Genomic DNA, 20,951 nt, shown 5'->3' with positions numbered 1-20,951 from the left:
AATATATTGATAATATATTGATTTAAAAGTTTTCAATCGATGTTTTTTTTCTTAAAAAAATTAAATCAATTTTTTACAATCTTTTTTATAATCATTTTTTTTTTTACAAAATTCATTTACAAAATTTATTGATATATAATTGGATACTTTTGCATTTTTCTTCTAAGGGTTTATATGCAATTCATTTGCTTCTGCCAAAAATATAATCAATATAATAATCGTTTTTTATAATGAGAACAATAATAAATATTTAAACTCTTAAAAAGTACAAAAAAAACAGTTACATTTTTATTAGTGCATAACGCACATCTAATTGAGTGTAAATAATTTTTTTTTTTACATTTTAGTATCTTCCTTATTAATCAATAGTTTTCGGTAAAATAATTTTCTGGTTAAACATTTTGTTGAATGCTTTTCTGTTGAGGCAAAAATCTTTTTCCAAGAAAAACACAACTAAACAAGTGAAAACGCATTTTTCATATAAAAAATAGAAACTAAAGTTCACAATTTCTTTATTACTTATGTTTAGAAAAAAAAAAGCAAAAAAAAAAACAAAAAAAACAAAAAACAAAGCGTAAATTATCACACAAAGAAGTAAATGTTCTCGAGATGAAAAAAGAAGGCACAGACCTTTTGCGAACGAAACAGCTCAGGTCAGTAAATTTAATTTCAGTGATATAACCTGTGATTGTAACAATCTTTTGAACAAAAATTGGTTAATAAATTTTACTTTATTTCAGGAGAAAATTGTGCTTTTATAATTGCGCATTGTACTAACACACTTTATTTCGAAAATGTTTACGTAATAATGTAACTTGTTTCGTTTCAGAATTGTTAGTAATTCATTCTCAATTATTTTGTTTTTATTTTTTTTCGATTTAGATAAGCAGATACTGAAATCAGTTTCACGCAACTGACCTCCAGATTGTTTGAATGTCATGACAACTGATCTATTTCAGTTTACAATTTTTATACACATACACACGTATTGTTCTTTCAAACGTGAAAAGTACCTCTCGCTCTCCTCAAGCTTTGACTAATTCCTTTTTTAGTCTGAATTCGCTTACAACTTAAAATACTAATATTCACCACCTTCCTATTTATAAATGGGACAACTATTCGTGTCTATATTAAAAAAAACAAAACTTTCTTTATTTATATAACGTACTTTGGGGTATTGCGCCAAAGCCGGGGTAATTGCGCCAACTAGCTAAAAGTGCTCTTTTAACAACCACGCATATAAAGAGCACTTTTTTTTTAGTTGGCGCAATTATCCCCGGATTTGGCGCAATTACCTCAAAGTACGGTATTTTTAAAATATCACAAAGTGTATTGTTTTTATAGCTGTGTTGGTGAGATACCCATTCGTATCTCCCGCTTGAAAATTGATGAAAAAAGAAGTCTTAACCTAATAGGCCCCACACACTGGATGTCATTGCTGCAATGTTACATCCCCTTTTATCTAGTGCATAATGTGCTCGGATGGACCCAACTTTAACGTAAATATTCCTACTAGCAGCAAAATGACGTAAATATTCTAACATGAAGTTCGACAGAGAACTGTCGAACTTCATGTTAGAATATTTTCTATTTTAAGAGTTTCTTTCTTCTGATCACTTTCTTCTGGAATTCGGTCCATGCATTCTTAATTGTACCAAGATGCAAACATTTACATGTAATGTGAACAAATATCTTCACAGTCAGGGTATTCCCTATAAATCAGGACTCTATGATGGTAACCCTTTATGTTTTAGAGGCAACATGCCTTGTCTTGAGGGAACAATATAACAGATATACGTTTACAAATTATATATATATATATATATATATATGCGGGGGGGTGTCAGGATTTTTCTTTGATACATGGTTGATAAAACAACAATGATAATTCCACACTTAAAATAAGCCAATTAATCGAAACTTGTACAATCAGATTGATGAAGTGTCGATAGAATGGAACATTGTATTCTAAATTCTATATAACAAATCTGAAAAATAAAATTTTTACTAGCATTTCTAAACCTTCCATATACGTCAAGTGGTTAGACGACAGCCTCCTATTAGTAGCAGACTTAAATTAACATCAATAACAAATGCATTTAAAAATAATTCTGTATAAAATTTCACACACGAAATAAATATCAATAATAAAATTTGATTCATTGACATAGCCAATACCGATTAGTTACCGGTTACTCGTGTAATGTTTTCATTGACGAATTAATGGTAAACTAAAAGTATTTAAACATATATGAGCCATTTATACGGATTCCACTTTTATTCTTTATTGTCGGTGTTTCATGACTAGCCGTTTCGTCTAGAGTTTGTTTAACTGGGACCAATAAAACTTTTAATTCATAAAAGACATAAGGGGACGTTCGCTGAGTTTTCTTAGAGGTTTTATTTGGAGAAAATTTCATCATATTGAGAGAAACTAATGTTATCGTATGTCTAAAAAACTTCCTAACTTAACAAAATGAGTAACGAAGACGGCAACATTCGCCGAGAGTATCAGTTTTCTACATCATTTCGCCGTGTCTCGTTTGCATGGATTCTCGGTGAGAACGGATCTGAAAACTGTAGTTTTCTCTCTCTCAAAAACGTGACGTCATATTGTCCGACTGTTTTGTCTCTGGCGTTTGACCTTTGCCTTTGCCTTATAACTCATCTCTCATCTAAATCTGGGGACGATTCTATTTTACCGATCTGAATTATCATGCACTTAATGTGATCCCTGTTAAAATTCACACTAGCTAACTTAATTGCTACTGACGTAGAGTCCCTAATAGGTAAAATACATACGAAAAATCTACAAGCAAAGATTCAAGTCTACTTCATTTCATAAGTGAATTATTCTTACAGATATATGAAAAACAACTTTCCAAACAGTCGATCAGTAAATTGAACCCTCTAAAGAGACACAACGAACACTACACTACTACCACTAGAAACAGATTTTATGAAAGCAAAAATTCCTTAAAATTTAAACTATTAGGCTTTTATTATCTAATTATTGGAATTCTTTTTAAGATGAGTAATTTGTATATGTTATTTATTTCGCACTATTATCCTCATCTTTTTTGTAGTTGTTACTTTTAACGACGTTTCGACCAACCATTCCTCTGCCCTTCGTCCGGTTGTTAACCGCGACGAGACAGAAATGCTGAATCTCTTAACTGTATCTTCAGTAATTACTGCCTTCCATAGTTGTTGTCGTCTCAACAGGTTTTGGCCAACTAATTCTCTGGCCGGCTTTGGGTACGATTGAAACCGCTATCTTCAGACAATGCTCACCTGGAACCGTGAGACTACAACAACTATGGAAGACCTCCTCCGCTAATTTTGGGTCTAAACACTTGAAACTTTAGATGTAGGTTACTTGGACATGGATCAAACTTTTTAATTTGATTTGAGTCCAAAACAATAAATGTTAAAGGGTTAAAATTGGAGTAAAAGTTAAAAAATAAATTGACCTCTGAGGTCTCTACCAAATTACTCAGCCAGTTTTTGGTCTAAACAATTGATATTTTATATAAAGTGTATTCAGACATAGAGCAAGCTTTTCAATCGGCTTTTGGCTGAAAATTTGGCTACCAAGAGGTCAAAGTTCAAAAGATTTGATCTTTGCGGTCTCTAGCAAACTATTCAGCCAATTTTGGGTCTAAACATTTGAAATTTTAAATAAAGAGTATTCAGACATGCAGCAAACTTTTTAATCAGTTTTTGGGCGAAAATCTGGCTGCCAAAAGGTCAAAGTTGGAAGACTTTGCAGACTCTACCAAATTCTTCCACCAATTTTGGGTCTGAACACTTGAAATTTTAGGTGTAGATTACCTGGACATGGGTCAAACTTTTTAATACATATATATATACATACATATGCACATAAAGTTATGAACAGTACATAGGGCCCGAGCAAAACCGAGTTGAACTGCTAGTAAATAATAAGTTTTGATGAATCATGTATTTTTTAATAGTACATTCTTTTTCAGTATCTTCACGCGTTAAACGATGTCAATACATTTTTACAAACCTTTCCGATTATAATTCCGCTTCTGATTTATTGACGTCACTAAATGATAAATTAAATAAATATTTTTTTCTATTTCTGCTTTTCTTTCCTTTTAAAATAATAAAAAACAACAATTAATGTTAAATAGTTACATCAATTCTGCTAATAAACTCAATCCTTTCTCGCATCGACAGTGTTATATCGGTTATGATATTACAGTTTTTTCTATCAGCGAACTAATGACTGATAGTTAAAGAGAAATCATTCTAAACTGCGGCATTGTAGAGTGTCGTTCAAACTTTTTTTGTATCCTTTGAGACTACAACCTCAACCGACGTTATAGATAACCCTCGGACTAAATTCATGTAAACTACTGACGCTACAAAATAAATTCTGAAGAAACAATCGCAAGTTCTTCCGCTGTATCGAATCACATAGGGAAATTACAAAAGTCATCAAAAAGTGATTTTGTTTTTTCCTAAAGATAAAGAATTATTTTCCATTCGAACACGTGCAATTAAAAGAGATGTTTTTTTTCTTGCCGGGAAATACAGTAAAGCAAGAGATATCTATATCTAAAAAAATATTTTATTAAAAAAATTTAAATTTAAGAAAACTAAAACGATATCTTTTTCTTTAAAATATTTTTGTTTATATATAAATAAATAATTATTTTTTCCCAAAAATCTTCAAATCAGTTTTTATAATTATAATGATGAATTATATTTCATTTGTATAAATTATTAACGCTTCAAAGCAATATGATTTGTTAGATCCGAACAAAAGTAAACAAAAATGCTTTATACCTACACCGATGGAAGAAGCGACAGTACTACCACTGACTAGCTGCGTGCAAGCCAGTTATACTGGTTTTCTACCTGTGTATCTGGGATGTTAAATAAACTTGTTTCTTAAACCAACCTCGACTTGATTTTTTTTTACTATTGTGTCACTACACAACATATATTTAAACCATAATTTAGTAAAAAATAAAGATCAAATCTCGTGGAGGGAGTATTTTGTAACTAGTCTGTACTTTCTTCTAACAATTTGATAAACAAAAGATATGGTAAAACTTGAATTTAACTTAACATACTATTAAAAAAATAGCGGAATACTTTCTCTGCACAAGCACAATTATTTCTTTTAAAACATGGTTTTAGTAAATAAAATGTTTTTTTTTACAAAGAAGTCACCACTAATTAAGACCCAGAAGCCACTCCAGGATAAGGGTTAATGATAGTGGTCAAGGGGGAACATGTCTTAGTAATTGTTAGCAGTGGAAATTTAGTAAATTGGATTATATAAGGGGGCAGCTCATCAATAATTTGTTCACGTTGGACTTGAAGACAACCATGTTGTAGTCAGTTGGAAAGCAGGGAAACGGAACAGAGTTCCACAGTCGTGCAGTTCTAAGAAAAAAAGCTTTGTTCATGAAATCTACGTTTAGGCTTAAGCACAAATAAAAAGTGGGGGAAATTATTGATAGTGGTTTCAGCTAGACAAGTGTTTTTCGTGAAAGTTAGGCCAGGTGACTATACTTTGGAGCTCAGACAATCACTTGCCATGAAAATAACGATAAAGCAGGAACAGGCTCTCAACGTCTCTTCTGTGGGAAAGAGGTTGCAGGGAAGAGAAAAGGGCATCCCCACACACGAGGCTACGAAGTCTATTTTGAACTCTGTCAAGGCAGGATAATCTGCTTCTAGCAGGTCCTGCCCAAATGTGGCCACAGTACTCCATCCCTGGACCTACTTGGCTCTTATACAGGCAGAGAATTGCATCAGTAATGAGATATCTACTAGAGCGGGATCAGAGTGTTGATGATGGAAAGATAGAAGCTTGATTTTAGATGCATTAAATTTAACCAGCCACTTCTTTTCCCATTGCACCACGTGATCAAGATCAGAGGAGAGAGAATCAGAAAGAACTTAGTCGTTTACGACCTTTGGTAGTGTCGTCAGCATAAATGTCTACAAATGATATTAGGATATGATTTGGGAGATCATTAATGTAGATGAGGAAGAGAGTTGGGCCCAGGATGTACCCCTGAAGGATTCTAGCATTAATACTATGAGCTCCTGATTTCTGCTCATCAACTACTGCTGTAATTAACCTACCAGAACGACATGATTTGATCACTGAAAAGACATTTCCAGCTATACCGTAGCTGGAGATTTTGTGGAGTGGACCTTTATGCCATTCCCTATCAAAGGCATTTGATATGTCAAGGACAATTGCCCTAGAAAGGAAGCATCCGTCGAGAGATTCGCTAATCCTATGAGATACACTGTTAGCACATATGCTATAGATCTAGCAGAACGGAGTATTGCATGTGACTGAGGAGGTTATTTTTGCTGAGGTGGTTTACTACTTCTCTATTTAACACAGATTCCAGCAACTTACTCATGACGCGCAGGAGACTGATTAGTCTATATTGAGAGAGAGAGAGAGAGAGAGAGAGAGAGAGAGCGAGAGAGAGAGAGAGAGAGAGAGAGAGAGAGAGAGAGAGAGAGAGAGAGAGAGATTACCTACATTTTTAAATACAGGACAAACTGATGAGGTTTTCCAGGGTGTTGTGAAGCAATTCTTAAGACAATGCTTAAACAGTTTTGTAAGTATAGGAGTTAGTTCAGGTTGAAGCTTTTTGAGCACTATAATAGGAATGCCGTCGGGTCGAATTGCTTTACTGGAATTGAAGTTTTTTATTAGCTTGGAAACATCACGCACAAATATTTGTATGTCGCATAGCATGTTTTCAGAGACAGTAAGAAATACAGGAAGTTGGAGGCCCTGATTGCATAGAGTAGAATTAGCTCTAAAGCTTTTGGCAACGAGTTTGGCTTTGTCCGATGCTGATGAGATTACCTCAGGTTCAGTAATGATGGTTGGGATTTCTATTCAGGGCCACGTTTGTTATTCGCCCAAACTGGTGGGAACCAAGCTCTCAGCTACTTTGGACTTGACAGACTGAGCCTACAACTCTCTCGCGTTCTTTATTACTCTTTTATAGTGATTACTGGCAGTCTTAAAGGCGTCTTTAGTTTTAGTACATCTATTTCGTTAGAATCAATGGAAATAGTGATTTTTGTGCGTAATGGCAGCAGCACATTTTGAAGAGAACCACGGCTGGTTGTTAGGTTTTTGCTGGATTTTTTTGATGATATGAAACGGTCTATACCTACAATGAACCATTCCGTCAGGTCTGATATTATGGAGGACACGTTCTTTTTAAACATGAAACATAGAGGTTTAGGAACAATGTCCAAATCAATTTCACTAAATAACTTACAAGAAATTTTATTTATTTATTTGGTGTAAATAAGCTTTATTGGAAAGAAAACGGAGCTTATATCTCGGTTCTTTCAGTTTACTTGATATCTTATTCCAGGTTTTAAACGCCCTTGTGTAGCTACTGAATATTCTCGAGATTTATAGTCGTATACAATATACACTTATCACAAGTGTTTCATTCCATCGAATGATTTCGCCAGACTAATAGTTAGTCTATCAGATTCTTTTATTAGAAAGAAAATAACGCTTGCATACTTCATTTGCTGTATGTATTTTGACACTATTACACACATACACACACACGCATATATATATATATATATATATATTGATGATTGGTTGATGATGTATATATATACACACATGTATATATATATAGATATATATTGATGATTGGATTGATGATATATTTATATATATATATATATATATATATATATATGTTGCGTTGTTATCTCTAATAAGGGATTAGAATAGATGACGTACATTATATTTTGTTGTATCATAAAGGGGATCGTGTGTGATTGTCTAGTTGTTCTGTCTATTTGTTCATATGCCGTTATGTGTGTGTGTGTGATACATGTATTTTTTCAACATACCTTCTGCATCTTGGATGTTGGACCATCTGGAATCATATCGTACCTGTTTTAGACGAATATTCATTCACTCTAACACGATGAATTGGTTTTATAGTTTTTATTTCATTTTCCAGATGTCATGCAGAATGATGGAAAGTGAATCTGGCCTGTGTTGCTCTGTTCTACACACGTCAGAGTCCCCCCCCTCAATGACGGGGAGGAGACAACGGTGAAGCCGTCCGTTTTCTTCTAAGTCTAAACCAAATCACCACGATTCAGCTAACCTGATCACGTGACTCACACGCAATGGGATCAGCTGATCTTGACTTCCGGTCAACGTGTCTAACTATATGATTTACACTCCCCCTTCTCTCTTTCTCTTGATCCATTCTCTAACACATATATATATATATATATATATATATATATATATATATATATATATATATATATATATATATATTAGCATGGGTGCCCGGCGTTGCCCCGGTGTGTGTTGAGCAAAAAAAAAAAAGATATAGTAGTAGGAAGGCAGGCTCGAACCCATGTCGCGAAGGAGGAAAAGAACGTGAAAAAACGTGACGTCTTTGCTGTTACGACCACCGCCAAACCGGAAGTTACTTAGGTTTAAATTAAGGCTAGACAATCGAAAAGAGGGGATGTCTTTCGAAAATATCGGCGAAAAAACCGACCCTTTCTTGTAGAAAAGTGCCCAGTTGAGGGTGAAGATATTAATGATTTTAGCAAATTTTACAATATTTGTCGTCTGAAAGGGCGACCTTTAAAACGATACTGATCTTGTGAAAATCCGTCGCCTCTGTCGAAAGTTTTAGGCAGACATGCAAACATACATACATACATACATAGATTTATATATTTATAGCTCAAATTTTCGCCCCAAACCGATTACAAAGATTGCCCTATCTCTGAATACTCTTTATGTAAAATTTCAAATGTTTAGATCAGAAATTGTCCGAGTAATTTGGTAGAGGGCAATTTTTTTTTTTAACTTTGACCACTATTATGACCTCTTAAATTTATTGTTTTGGGGTCAAATCAATTTATTAAGTTAGATCCATATCCAAGGAACCTATATGATACTATCGGCTCCCCGGGAGGGTTACTTGGTTGAAGAACGTCCTGTGAATGCAACCAGCTCCCCGGGAAATAAACGATATCCAACGATGTCTAACGATAGGCATATGTTGAAAACATCAACAAAAACGGGTCGATATGTCGTCAGCTATAATGGCATGCATGGCTCGCTTCTTCATTGTGTCGTTACAGGCATCATTTTGTCGTCGCATTAATGGCATGCTGAAATCGAACACTTATACAAAATTAGCGAACAAATGCATTTTTTATAAAACGTATATAATTTATTTAACAGTTAACATGGAGGAAGTATATTTAGTCGATCCATTGCTTGCACACCAAACTACTACGTCCCAAGTGTATGGGATGCAAGCTTCAACTGTTTTTACAATACAATCATATTTCAATTCTCTCTTTCTTCATTGAAAGAGAGAGAAAAGGAGTGAAAGAGAGAAATAGAGAAAGAAAGAAAGAGATATAGAGAGTGCGAGAGAGAACGAGAGAGAGAGAGAGAGAGAGAGAGAGAGAGAGAGAGAGAGAGAGAGAGAGAGAGAGAGATGCGCTTCACGCAATGTTTTCTTTTTTTTTCAAATTATAATGTCAACATAGTTTAACTTTTATTATGCACTGGAATCATAAACACCTGCCAATCATCGTGTACCGACAGTTTTAACCTTTAAGAAAAATGTGTCCGCACTAAAATGTGTGTGTATGTGTGTTTTTCTCCACATACGTGCAGGCCAAGTTAGACACAAGGCCGCTAGCTCCCACAAAAGGGGCTACGTTATTGTGCCACATTTCAAGTGTTTCGACCCAAAATTGGCGGAGGAGTTCGGTAGAGTTCTCAAAGGTCAAATCGTTGAACTTTGACCCCATTTACAGCCAAATTCCTGGCCGAAAACTGATTACAAAGATTTTCCCAAATCTCACTATCCTGTACATCAAATTTCGAGTCTGCAGACTGAAAATTGGTAGAGTTATTGTGTAGAGAAATGTACACAGACAGACAGACGCTTTTACGTCTATATATATATATATATATATATATATATATATATATTTATATATATATATATATTTATATATATATATACAAATCAAATGCGTATATTGCAGAATATTATTGTTTGTTCTTAAAATGAAAACGATATTTTTATGTGAAAATTTAACGTCTCTTTTATTAGTAAAATGATTTATTAGTTTCTTTTTAACACAAAAATCGTGGTTTGATGATTGACGGAAATAATAACAATAATGGAATGTATTTTTTTTATTATATCTATAAAAATAATAAAATTCGATATCGACTTTTATAAAAAGAAAAAAAAACACGAGGAAAACTATAAATGTTATCATGTTAATAGTAGCTAAACATCTACACATTTGTAAAATTCTTTTAGTCTGATTCTTCAACATATCTTGCTTGCTAGGACCTTCAGACATGAATGGGCCTGAATCTATATTTGCGGAAGTCGTGCTAAAGCTCGCCTGTTTCTCTTATTACTTTTTAAGCGGTTGCTTGATTTCAAGGTTGAGCATGGAATCTGTTTGGTTAACCTCCTTTCCCTATATATCGTGGACTCCAAATACGTATTTTATGATCCTTGGAGGTTTTTATTCAACGCAGGTAAAAGTAATCAATTTCCAGTGTTTACTGAAGCGTAAAGTCCGATGTTAGGAAACGAACCAAGGCGATTAGATGTAATACATAAAGATGTTTCGGTGGCGGGGAGAGTCTCTTTCTTAGACTAATTGAATGATCAAAAGTTTGAGTTTCTAGTCAACTGTACTACTACACCGATAGAAATGGGAAATAGTTTCCCAAAGATACTAAAAAATGACATTACATGATTTCTATAATTTAAACATGCAACAGCTGATATTCTAAAACGACCACGTTTCTATGTTTTGACCAGAATCAAGTTTGTTTAACTTCGATGACCTACCATTGCAGCCAGTGTACAAAACCGTGCCCTGAAAGACGCGCCCTGGAGACTACGTTTCTCGGCGGCCTACTTTGAAACCGTTTTCCTTACAAGTATTTTCCTTAATTTGAATAAATATGTTCTTTGTAACTTTGCATTTAGTTACATAATTAATATTGAATTTCACATATTAACTTACGCAACATCACGTGCACACTAGCTACCAATCTATTTAAAGCTCAGCAAGGTCAATTTTAGTTCTCCTCCAGACAAAGGAAATCTGCCTATCAGCTATTACGACCCGCCCATATATGAATGAAATGTTAAGTACTGTTTAAGCTAGAAAAGTTACTTCTACTAGAGGATCCCTTTTCTTGATCAGCGTTGGTAATACATTGCTTGTAACTTGATACTTCTGTGTGTGTGTGTGTGTTTTGAATTGAAACGCTTGTTATACACGAATTATAAATTAACGATTAAAACCCAAAACTTATCTAAAATTATTTTACTTTTAACCAGCGATTGTCATGCCACATAGCATCTTACCCGAGAGCCCATCCTTCAAACTCGTTGGCTTAACATTCACAGGCAATATGAATTAGAAGAAATACTTTGAGGATATTGCCAGAGCTGCTGCAAATTTCTGGCCTAAACATTTGAAATTTTACAAAAAGGGTACTCGGAGATGGGGCAAGCTTTTTAATCGGTTTTGGTCGAAAATTTGAGGTGCCAAGAGGTCAAAGTTCAAAAACTTTGACCTTTGCGGTGTCTAGCAAATTACTCAGCCAATTTGGGTCTGGGCATTTTAAATTTATACATAACGGGTATACAAACATACGGCAAATATTTTAATCAGTTTTGGGGTGAAAATTCGGCTGCTAAAAGGTCCAAGTTGAAAGAGTTGACCTTTGCAGATTCTACCAAATTCCTCCGCCAATTTTGGGTCTAAACACTTTAAATTTTAAATGTAGGTAACTTGAGCATGGGTAAAACTTTGTATTTTGATTTAAGACCAAAATAATAAAGGTTAGGGGGTCAAAATGAGGGTCAACGTTAAAAAAATTGACATCTGCGGCCTCTACGAAATTACCCAGACAAATTTTGGTCTAAACATTTAAAATCTTACATAAAGTGTATTCACACGTAGAACAAGTTATGAACAGTACATAGGTCCTGAGCAAAGCCGGGCTGAACTGCTAGTATTTAATAAAAACATAATTAAATTAAGCTACTGTTGCATCAATAACCTGGAAAGAATACTAAAACCATAATAATAAAAATTTAAATGATGAAACAGAATGTAATAAAAAATAATTAAGGAATATGTTGTGAGTGAAATGTGTTGTAAGAGAATTTGGGATTTAATATGAGGAATTTAGGATGATACAATAAATAAAGTAGTAGGTTGTAAACTTAAAATATAGAAAATAAACTAAATATAACCTAAATAAGGGGAATAGAATTAAGTTTAAATTTAATGATTGTTATTGGTAATAAACTAACACAAACAGAAATCAAATATTAAATAATTGCAAAATATCGAGATGAACAGATTATAAGGGATTAAAATAGACTAAATCATAAATAAGTTAGGAATAATTTAAGCGAGACATGTAACCCAAATTGTTATAAAGAAAATAAAGTGAGACCTACAAGTTTAAAACTAAGCAATATAAATTAATAAAAACAAAAATTAAAATAGTGAATAAAAAATATAAATGCATTTCGATAAAATTATGATTCGATAAATGTGAGAAAAATCGAGTTATGTCCCTTACATTGTCTCGATATACTCAATGATACGGGGATACTTAAAAAAAAACAACAACAAAAAACGAACATATAATGTTTGTATTAATATAAGGTTGAAAATTATAGATTGAACTTTTAAATTAATTACATAACCAGTATAGGGTGAAGATAAATATAAACTAAACATATTTAAATAAACCATTTAATTCATAGTTTTTCTTAAAAAATAAAAAAGGAAAACAGATATATCGTAACGTGTAAATAAAGATTTATACGAAACTAAGGCAAATTGAGAAATGAATAACTGAATAACTAAAAACTCAATAGAAGGTGCGTGTATAAAAACGCGAGACAACCACAAAATTCTTTCATAAGCCTGAAAAATGCTAGAGTTGATGAAGCGCGGAATATTCAGTGTAGCTTAATCGCCATATATACTTTATAACTTACTAACTAGCTCTACCTACGTATTGAGCACTGTTGAAGTAAATACTTAAAGTTTACGCATAAATTTATACTTTCGTATATTAATTTTATGTGAGTAAATGAAGTAGTTATACCTAGCTCCTGAAACAGGTGAGCACTCTGAATAGAATTTATTTCATTACACCAAAAATAGATATGGAAAGGGTTAATTTCGAAACATCGCTAAAAAACATCCCCACAACTAGCAAGCATAGCTATATCATTAAATTAATTAAAAAACAACAACAGATGAACCAATACGTCGAATGCGATGGCGAGCAACTTTCTTCCTTAAAAATGAAAACGTAAATAAAAAAGAATCCTATAGTTTTAAAACCCTAAAGAATGCGAAAACAGTAGACCTTTTGATAAACTTTGAAAATGACTTTTTAAACGTAATTAAAAACTTAGAATTCCAAAATCAACCTAACAATTTCCAACGGAAATTACACAAAATCGTTAGAAACATAAATAACTCTAATAAAATCTTTGTAAAAGCAGATAAAACTAGAAACTTTTATAAAATAGACAAACAAGAATATAACAAACTAATCACAGAAAACATTACAAAAAACAACAAAAAACTGGATACAAATGAATGCGACTACATAGATATAATGAATACTGAAAGTAAACAAATTATCAATAAATTAAAAATTAGCGATAAAATTGGCAAATTAAAACCTAGAGAGGCATACATTCTGCTCAAAGACCACACATGTGACTTCAATAATAATCCCAACACCCGCTTAATAAACCCAACTAAACCAGAATTAGCAAAGCAATACTTTCTAGAGTAAACAAACTGCAAGCACTTGTGCCCCTACAACGTAAACACCCTCGACAAACCCGACAGGCAGCTAAATCCCACCCCACACAGTAGAGATCCCTAGATGTAAAAGATCTTCCTACTCCAGTAGTTTCTTCCCCAGAACCGCTAGACTTTGGAATTCCATTCTAAGTCTCTGCTTCCCCAACTGTACTGACATGCAGAAGTTCAAGTGTAACGTGAACCGACATCTTGCTGCCCAAATACCTACATAGTACCTCAGTAGTTGCTGCCCCTGATAGTAGCCCCCTACACCAAAGTAGCAATGTGCCTTGTTTGGAGTGAAAATGTAATAGAAAAAAAAAAAAAAAAACAAAAAAACAAAAACAAAAAACAAACAAGACCTAGAATTAAACCAGTGGGTAAATACTGCCGAAGCAATCACTTGGTTTAAAAATATAAAAAAAACATAGAATTTGCCGAGGCATACGCTGATATATCCTCGGAAGAAATCAGCATCATTAAAAAATGTAGAAAATCAGTTCTAATAAATAACAATAACCAATGGATAAAAACTAAAATGACAAATTCGTTTGATTTGGCGATGGGTTTCTGGATTCTGCACAGGCATCAAATCTTGTGGGATTATTCAGTCTATATCCCTTCAGAAGCATATTTGATACTACGGATATCGGCCTATATAGAGATGATGGACTAGCTATAATAAAAGACTCCAACAAAGTCAAGGGAGATAACTTTAAGAAAATCATACACAAGGAAATGAAAAACTTAGACGTATTAGCTAACATAAAAAAACAAACTTCCTGGACGTTACGTTAAATTTAGATAAAAACACATATGAACCATACTTAAAAGATAACGCTAATCCAATATACGTAAACCCAAAGTCCAATCACCCACCATCAATTATAAAACAGATTCCTAACTCGATTGTAAGTAAACTCAGCAATAACTCAAGCGATGAAAATGTATTTAACAGGTCAACCACTATCTATGAAACAACCATAAAAAGTAGTGGATACAAAAATATTAATATCAAATATAAGCAACAAAACACCAATAACTATAATAAAATTAAAAATAAAAGAAAAAGAAATATAATCTGGTATACGGTGCCATAGAATCAAATACTAAAAACAAAACTTGGCGAGAAATTTCTAGATCTTATCGAAAAGCACTTTCCCGCAACCAACCTCTTACACAAAATTTTCAATAAAAATACCCTAAAGTTATCCTACAGCTACTGCGAAAATTTAGAGATGATAATTAAAGCACATAATAACAAAATATTAAATAAAAGCAATGAAAACAACAAAATAAACAATAAAAAAGTGGACACCATGACAAAAATAAAACTAACACAAAAGACACATATATAACTAGTAGTAGTAATAATAATAATAATAATAATAATAATAATAATAATAATAATAATAATAATAATAATAATAATCCGGACAACAACAACCATACTAGAAATAAAAATTAAAATACTAATAACGAACAAGATAAATGCAACTGTAGATACCGCACACTCTGCCCACTTCAAAATAAATGTCTAACCAAAAGCATAGTTTACCAGGCCACAATATTTGCGAAAGAAACCCCGAATAACAAGAAATATTACGTAGGTATGACGTCCTTAGATTTCAAAACTCGATATTATGACCACAAAAGTATATTCAATAATAAAAAAAACACCGTATGAAAACAACGCTAGCAAACAAATACTGGGGACTAAAGGAAAGCGGACGTCCGCCGGTAGTCGAATGGAAAATAGTAAGACAAGCAAACACATGTAGAGATCTAGACGATTCATGTATATTATGCGTTCTTGAAAAATTTGCTTTCCTATACTTTAAAGAACCCCAACATCTATTAAACTGTAGGAGAGAAATAGCGAACAACTGTTTTCACAGGATAAAATTTACTCTAGGATAGATAGAAAATAATTTTAAAACTAACAAAAATAATAGAAAATAAACAAATAATAATAAAAAAATAAACCTGAATATACATAAACTATCACACACACACACACACACACACACACACACACACACACACACACACACACACACACACACACACACACACACACACACACACACACACACACACACACACATATATATATATATAAACTAACATATAAAAAAACTTAACCTAAATTTAAAACAGGTCTAGACACTAGATACTACGCTAAATAGGACACACAAAGGAACGGGTCAACCGGAGGTCAAATGTGCCTTTGTCCTGTAAGTGTCTGCTCATTGGCTAATTAGGAAGGGCGTGGTACATACTAGAAAGCTGATTGCCTAACTAAAAACTCAGTAGAAGATGCATTTATAAAAACGCGAGACAACCACAAAATTCTCGCATAAGCCTGAAGAATCCTAGAGTGAATCAAACGCGGAATATTCAGTGTAGCTTAATCGCCATATATATTTTATAACTTACTAACTAGCTCTACCTACATATTGAGCATTGTTGAAGTAAATACTTAAAGTTTGCGCACAAATTTTTACTTTCGTATATTAATTTATGTGAGTAAATGAAGTAGGTATCTCTCTCTCTCTATCTCTCTCTCTCTCTCTCTCTCTCTATATATATATATATATATATATATATATATATATAACTGCAGTGATCAACAATAAAGTACACACAAATTCAGGCGTAATTATTAATTTTTTCTTATTTAACTTGTAATCCTAAATGCTAGTACAAATGGTACACTTAGAATTCACATCCTCCTTTTTAATTAATACGAGTGAATTACATTAAAATACTTTTTATCTTTTTTCCACTTTATCTCTCCAATCTACTTTATTTTCAGTAGCTATTCGGCCATTAATAATTCTTACTAATTCCCTCTTAATTCTTAACTATGGTTTAATGTTAGCATGAAATCATCTCTGGACTTTAATTATTAATTAATTTCACTGATATTTTACCTAAAATTCTAACTCACTAATACTATATATTTCTCCCTTTATATCTAGTTATGAATTATTGCTCTAACATTTCCGTAGGTTGAAGTAAGATAGCGTATATCTCATTCTATGGATCCAATGTTGTATATCTTTTTCTTAGATATTACTATATGGAAGATTCCAAAATGCACAATTTTTCCCCCTCTTATTAGATATATATTCTTATTAGGTATATATTCTTATTAGGTATATATTCTTATTAGGTATATATTCTTAGTAGGTATATATTATTATTAGGTATATATTCTCATTAGATATATATTATTATTAGATATATATTATTATTAGATATATATTATTATTAGGTATATATTCTTATTAGATATATATTATTATTAGGTATATATTCTTATCAGATATATATTCTTATTAGATATATATTATGATTAGGTATATATTCTTATTAGGTATATATTCTTATTAGGTATATATTCTTATTAGATATATATTATTATTAGATATATATTATTATTAGGTATATATTCTTATTAGGTATATATTCTTATTAGGTATATATTCTTATTAGATAGATATTATTATTAGATATATATCTTATTAGGTATATATTCTTATTAGATATATATTCTTATTAGGTATATATTCTTATTAGATATATATTCTTATTAGGTATATATTCTTATTAGGTATATATTATTATTAGGTATATATTCTTATTAGGTATATATTCTTATTAGGTATATATTATTATTAGATATATATTCTTATTAGATATATATTATTATTAGGTATATATTCTTATTAGGTATATATTCTTATTAGGTATATATTCTTATTAGGTATATATTCTTATTAGGTATATATTATATTAGGTATATATTCTTATTAGATATATATTATTATTAGATATATATATATTCTTATTAGATATATATTATTATTAGGTACATATTCTTATTAGGTATATATTATTATTAGGTATATATTATTATTAGATATATATTATTATTAGATATATATTGTTATTAGGTATATATTATTATTAGATATATATTATTATTATATATATATTCTTATTAGATATATATTCTTATTAGATATATATTATTATTAGGTATATATTATTATTAGATATATATTATTATTAGATATATATTATTATTAGGTATATATTCTTATTAGGTATATATTATTATTAGGTATATATTCTTATTAGATATATATTCTTATTAGATATATATTATTATTAGGTATATATTATTATTAGATATATATTATTATTAGGTATATATTCTTATTAGATATATATTCTTATTAGATATATATTATTATTAGATATATATTGTTATTAGGTATATATTATTATTAGATATATATTATTATTAGGTATATATTCTTATTAGATATATATTCTTATTAGATATATATTATTATTAGGTATATATTCTTATTAGATATATATTCTTATTAGATATATATTATTATTAGATATACATTATTATTAGGTATATATTTACTCACTTTACCTAAAATTCACCACTTTAATTCATAATGAACTTTAATTTTAACTAATTCCCTAATGTATCTAGCTAAAGAAATAGGAGGTTTATCGGTTCTACAATTTGTTCCATTTTGAAAGAGCACATGTTTCTATAATGGTTTCTGTAGTTGTTTCTGTATCCATCCTTGACCGTACATTTGGCAGCTCCAACATAAGCCTTTGTATCATTTGCAATAATAACTTCACATTTGTATACTACATTTGTAGTTAAACAGTTTCCGTTTAATGGACAATGATTTTACAACTACAATTGTTTTCGGTTAAACTATTGGTATAAATAGGTTCATGTTTAACTTGTGCGTGGTTTGCCTTTTGTATTTTAGTGTTATTATATTAAATTATAGATGCACCTACATTTTTGGTAGAGGCGAAAGGTAGTTTAATTGTATTTTTATTTAACTTGAATTAATATTACACCTGAATTGGTACTTACTATCTCTAGGGAAGTTCCTATTGATGATACTATAAAACGTTTTAGGAATATTCAAGAGAATGTGTTTGCTGTACGGTGGATTAAAAGATATGGCAGATCGCCTCTTATTTTTCTTTGTTTTATTGCGTGTATCAAGTGACCGGAAACACTAATCTTTGTTCTGATCGTTAATTCAATTTCAGTAACACTAGTGCATGTCATCTCTCCCATCCCTTTTTTTTGTCAGTTTTTGGAGACCTTGTCAATGACGACTAAATCCGGACGATTATGTTCCAATTGCTTTGTCGTCATGACACTTTTGTCTCATCATATATGTACAGTGCCATCCTCCATTGTTCTCACTTCATCAAACACTTCTTCCAACTACTTTTCAGCACACCTCACCCCAACCTTCCTATAAACCTCCCAGTATATCCAGAGCTCGATGCGATCGTGTCTTTTGCGGTACTCTCTCTGGGCCAACTTTTTCTCCTAGAACCACTTTTTTGAACAATCGTGTTCATAATGCCTGCTCCTGTCCTGCACAAACAAAAGCTCCAGTACTCTTAGCCAGATACTCAGCTCTAAGCCATTGCCATGATTTTTCATTAGCCACTTCTGCTACATCATGGAAGAACTTTCAGTGCATTTTCTTCCCAGCCAGTTCCTCTACCATTCCTCTGTCCATACGTTTCACATACTCAGCCATAGCCTCAAATACCACCGCTTCATTGGCCACAACCTTGAGCATCCACTCCTCACTTCTAACCACATGATCTTTCAACATCTTCTCAGCTCTAATATAATCTTTTACACTTTTCAATCCTCTTCCTCCGTATTTCCTCTTTTGATACAGCCTAGCTACGTTACTTTTAATGTGGAATATACAAAACATTGCTAAAACTTTTCTTGTTTTGATATCCATGACATGCAACTCCTTGTCAGATCATTCTAAAATACCGCACTGTACCTCAAAACATTGACTGCCAAGCATTCACCGCTTTCATCAGGTTTCCTCCATACAATTTCGACTTCGCAATTAGCTTCACTCTTCTAAGATACTCCTTTCTGATTTTTTCTTTCATCTTTCTGTTCATGATGCCTACACACTCCAGCACTTCTAAATACTTATAGCCTGTTTCTTCTATTTCTTTCATAACTTCTCCATTTGGCAACTGTTCCATTTGAATGCACTTTTACTTCCCTTTTTATCACCAACACCGCACACTTATACTTCCCTTTTTATCACCAACACCGCACACTTATACTTCCCAAATTACATTCTGATGTCTTCCGAGTATGTCCCGACGATCTCTACCAGTTTCTCCATTTCCTTCTCATTTCTACCAAATATCTTCAAATCATCCATTAATGATGGCCGAGACGTCTGCCACCAGATCCAAAGCTATACACACAGCTTTTCTCTTTTCAAGAGGATGCTTAGTGGCATCATTACCATTACAAAAGAAGCAGAGACATCGAATCTCCTTGGAATATTCAACGTCTAATGCCAACCTCCCCAACAACCAAGAATTTCTTTGTTCGCTGTCAGCACCGTTTTCCATTGAGATTTACTTGTTTCCAAAAGCCCTACCACATTCCCAGCAAACTTCATCATCAATAGTGTTTCATGGATCCATGAGTGAGGAACCATGTCGTAAGCTTTTCTGTAATCGATCGATGCTACACTCAAATTCCTCTTCTTCCTCTTTGCATCTTGCATTGTAATGCCTTATCAATCATTAGTTGATCCTTGGTGCCCCTCGAGCCTTTCCGGTATCCTTTCTGTTCGTCAGGGAGAACACCATTACTCAATATGTCCATAAACTTTTTCTGCGAAGATTCCGGTTAACAGCTTCCACATTAGTTGTAAACATACAATCGGTCGGTAATTGCTGGCAACTGTTTGCAGGATCCTTCATAATCAGTGTCGTTCTTCTCATTACAAGCCATTCAAGGATATCACCTGACTCAACCATCACGTAGTCCCTGCTGTGAATATTTGCTTCTTAAAAAAAAAAAAGAGAAACTGATCCTTAATATTTCTGGTTTGTTGATTTCTTTTACCGACGCCTGAATTCGCTTGGTTTATATTGTAGTGGTAAAAAAGAGG

At 32.3% G+C, this 20,951-nt stretch overlaps 1 protein-coding gene across 1 annotated transcript in view; it reads left to right on the top strand.

Moving 5' to 3' along the window:
- The first annotated feature begins 562 nt into the window (after window positions 1-562).
- The window catches only part of LOC145246765 (uncharacterized), a 129,387-nt gene continuing 108,998 nt past the window's right edge, over window positions 563-20,951 (top strand). Inside the window, exon 1 of the mRNA XM_080108543.1 lies at window positions 563-653. The gene's annotated coding sequence lies outside the window, so the exon portion shown is untranslated. The remainder of the gene's footprint in view (window positions 654-20,951) is intronic.

This window comes from Euprymna scolopes, chromosome 24, assembly GCF_053919585.1.
Source record: "Euprymna scolopes isolate OS-2025 chromosome 24, ASM5391958v1, whole genome shotgun sequence".
Lineage (NCBI taxonomy): Eukaryota > Metazoa > Mollusca > Cephalopoda > Sepiida > Sepiolidae > Euprymna > Euprymna scolopes.
The sequence above is the reverse complement of the archived record's forward strand: the minus strand, read 5'-3'. Positions and strand labels throughout refer to the sequence as shown.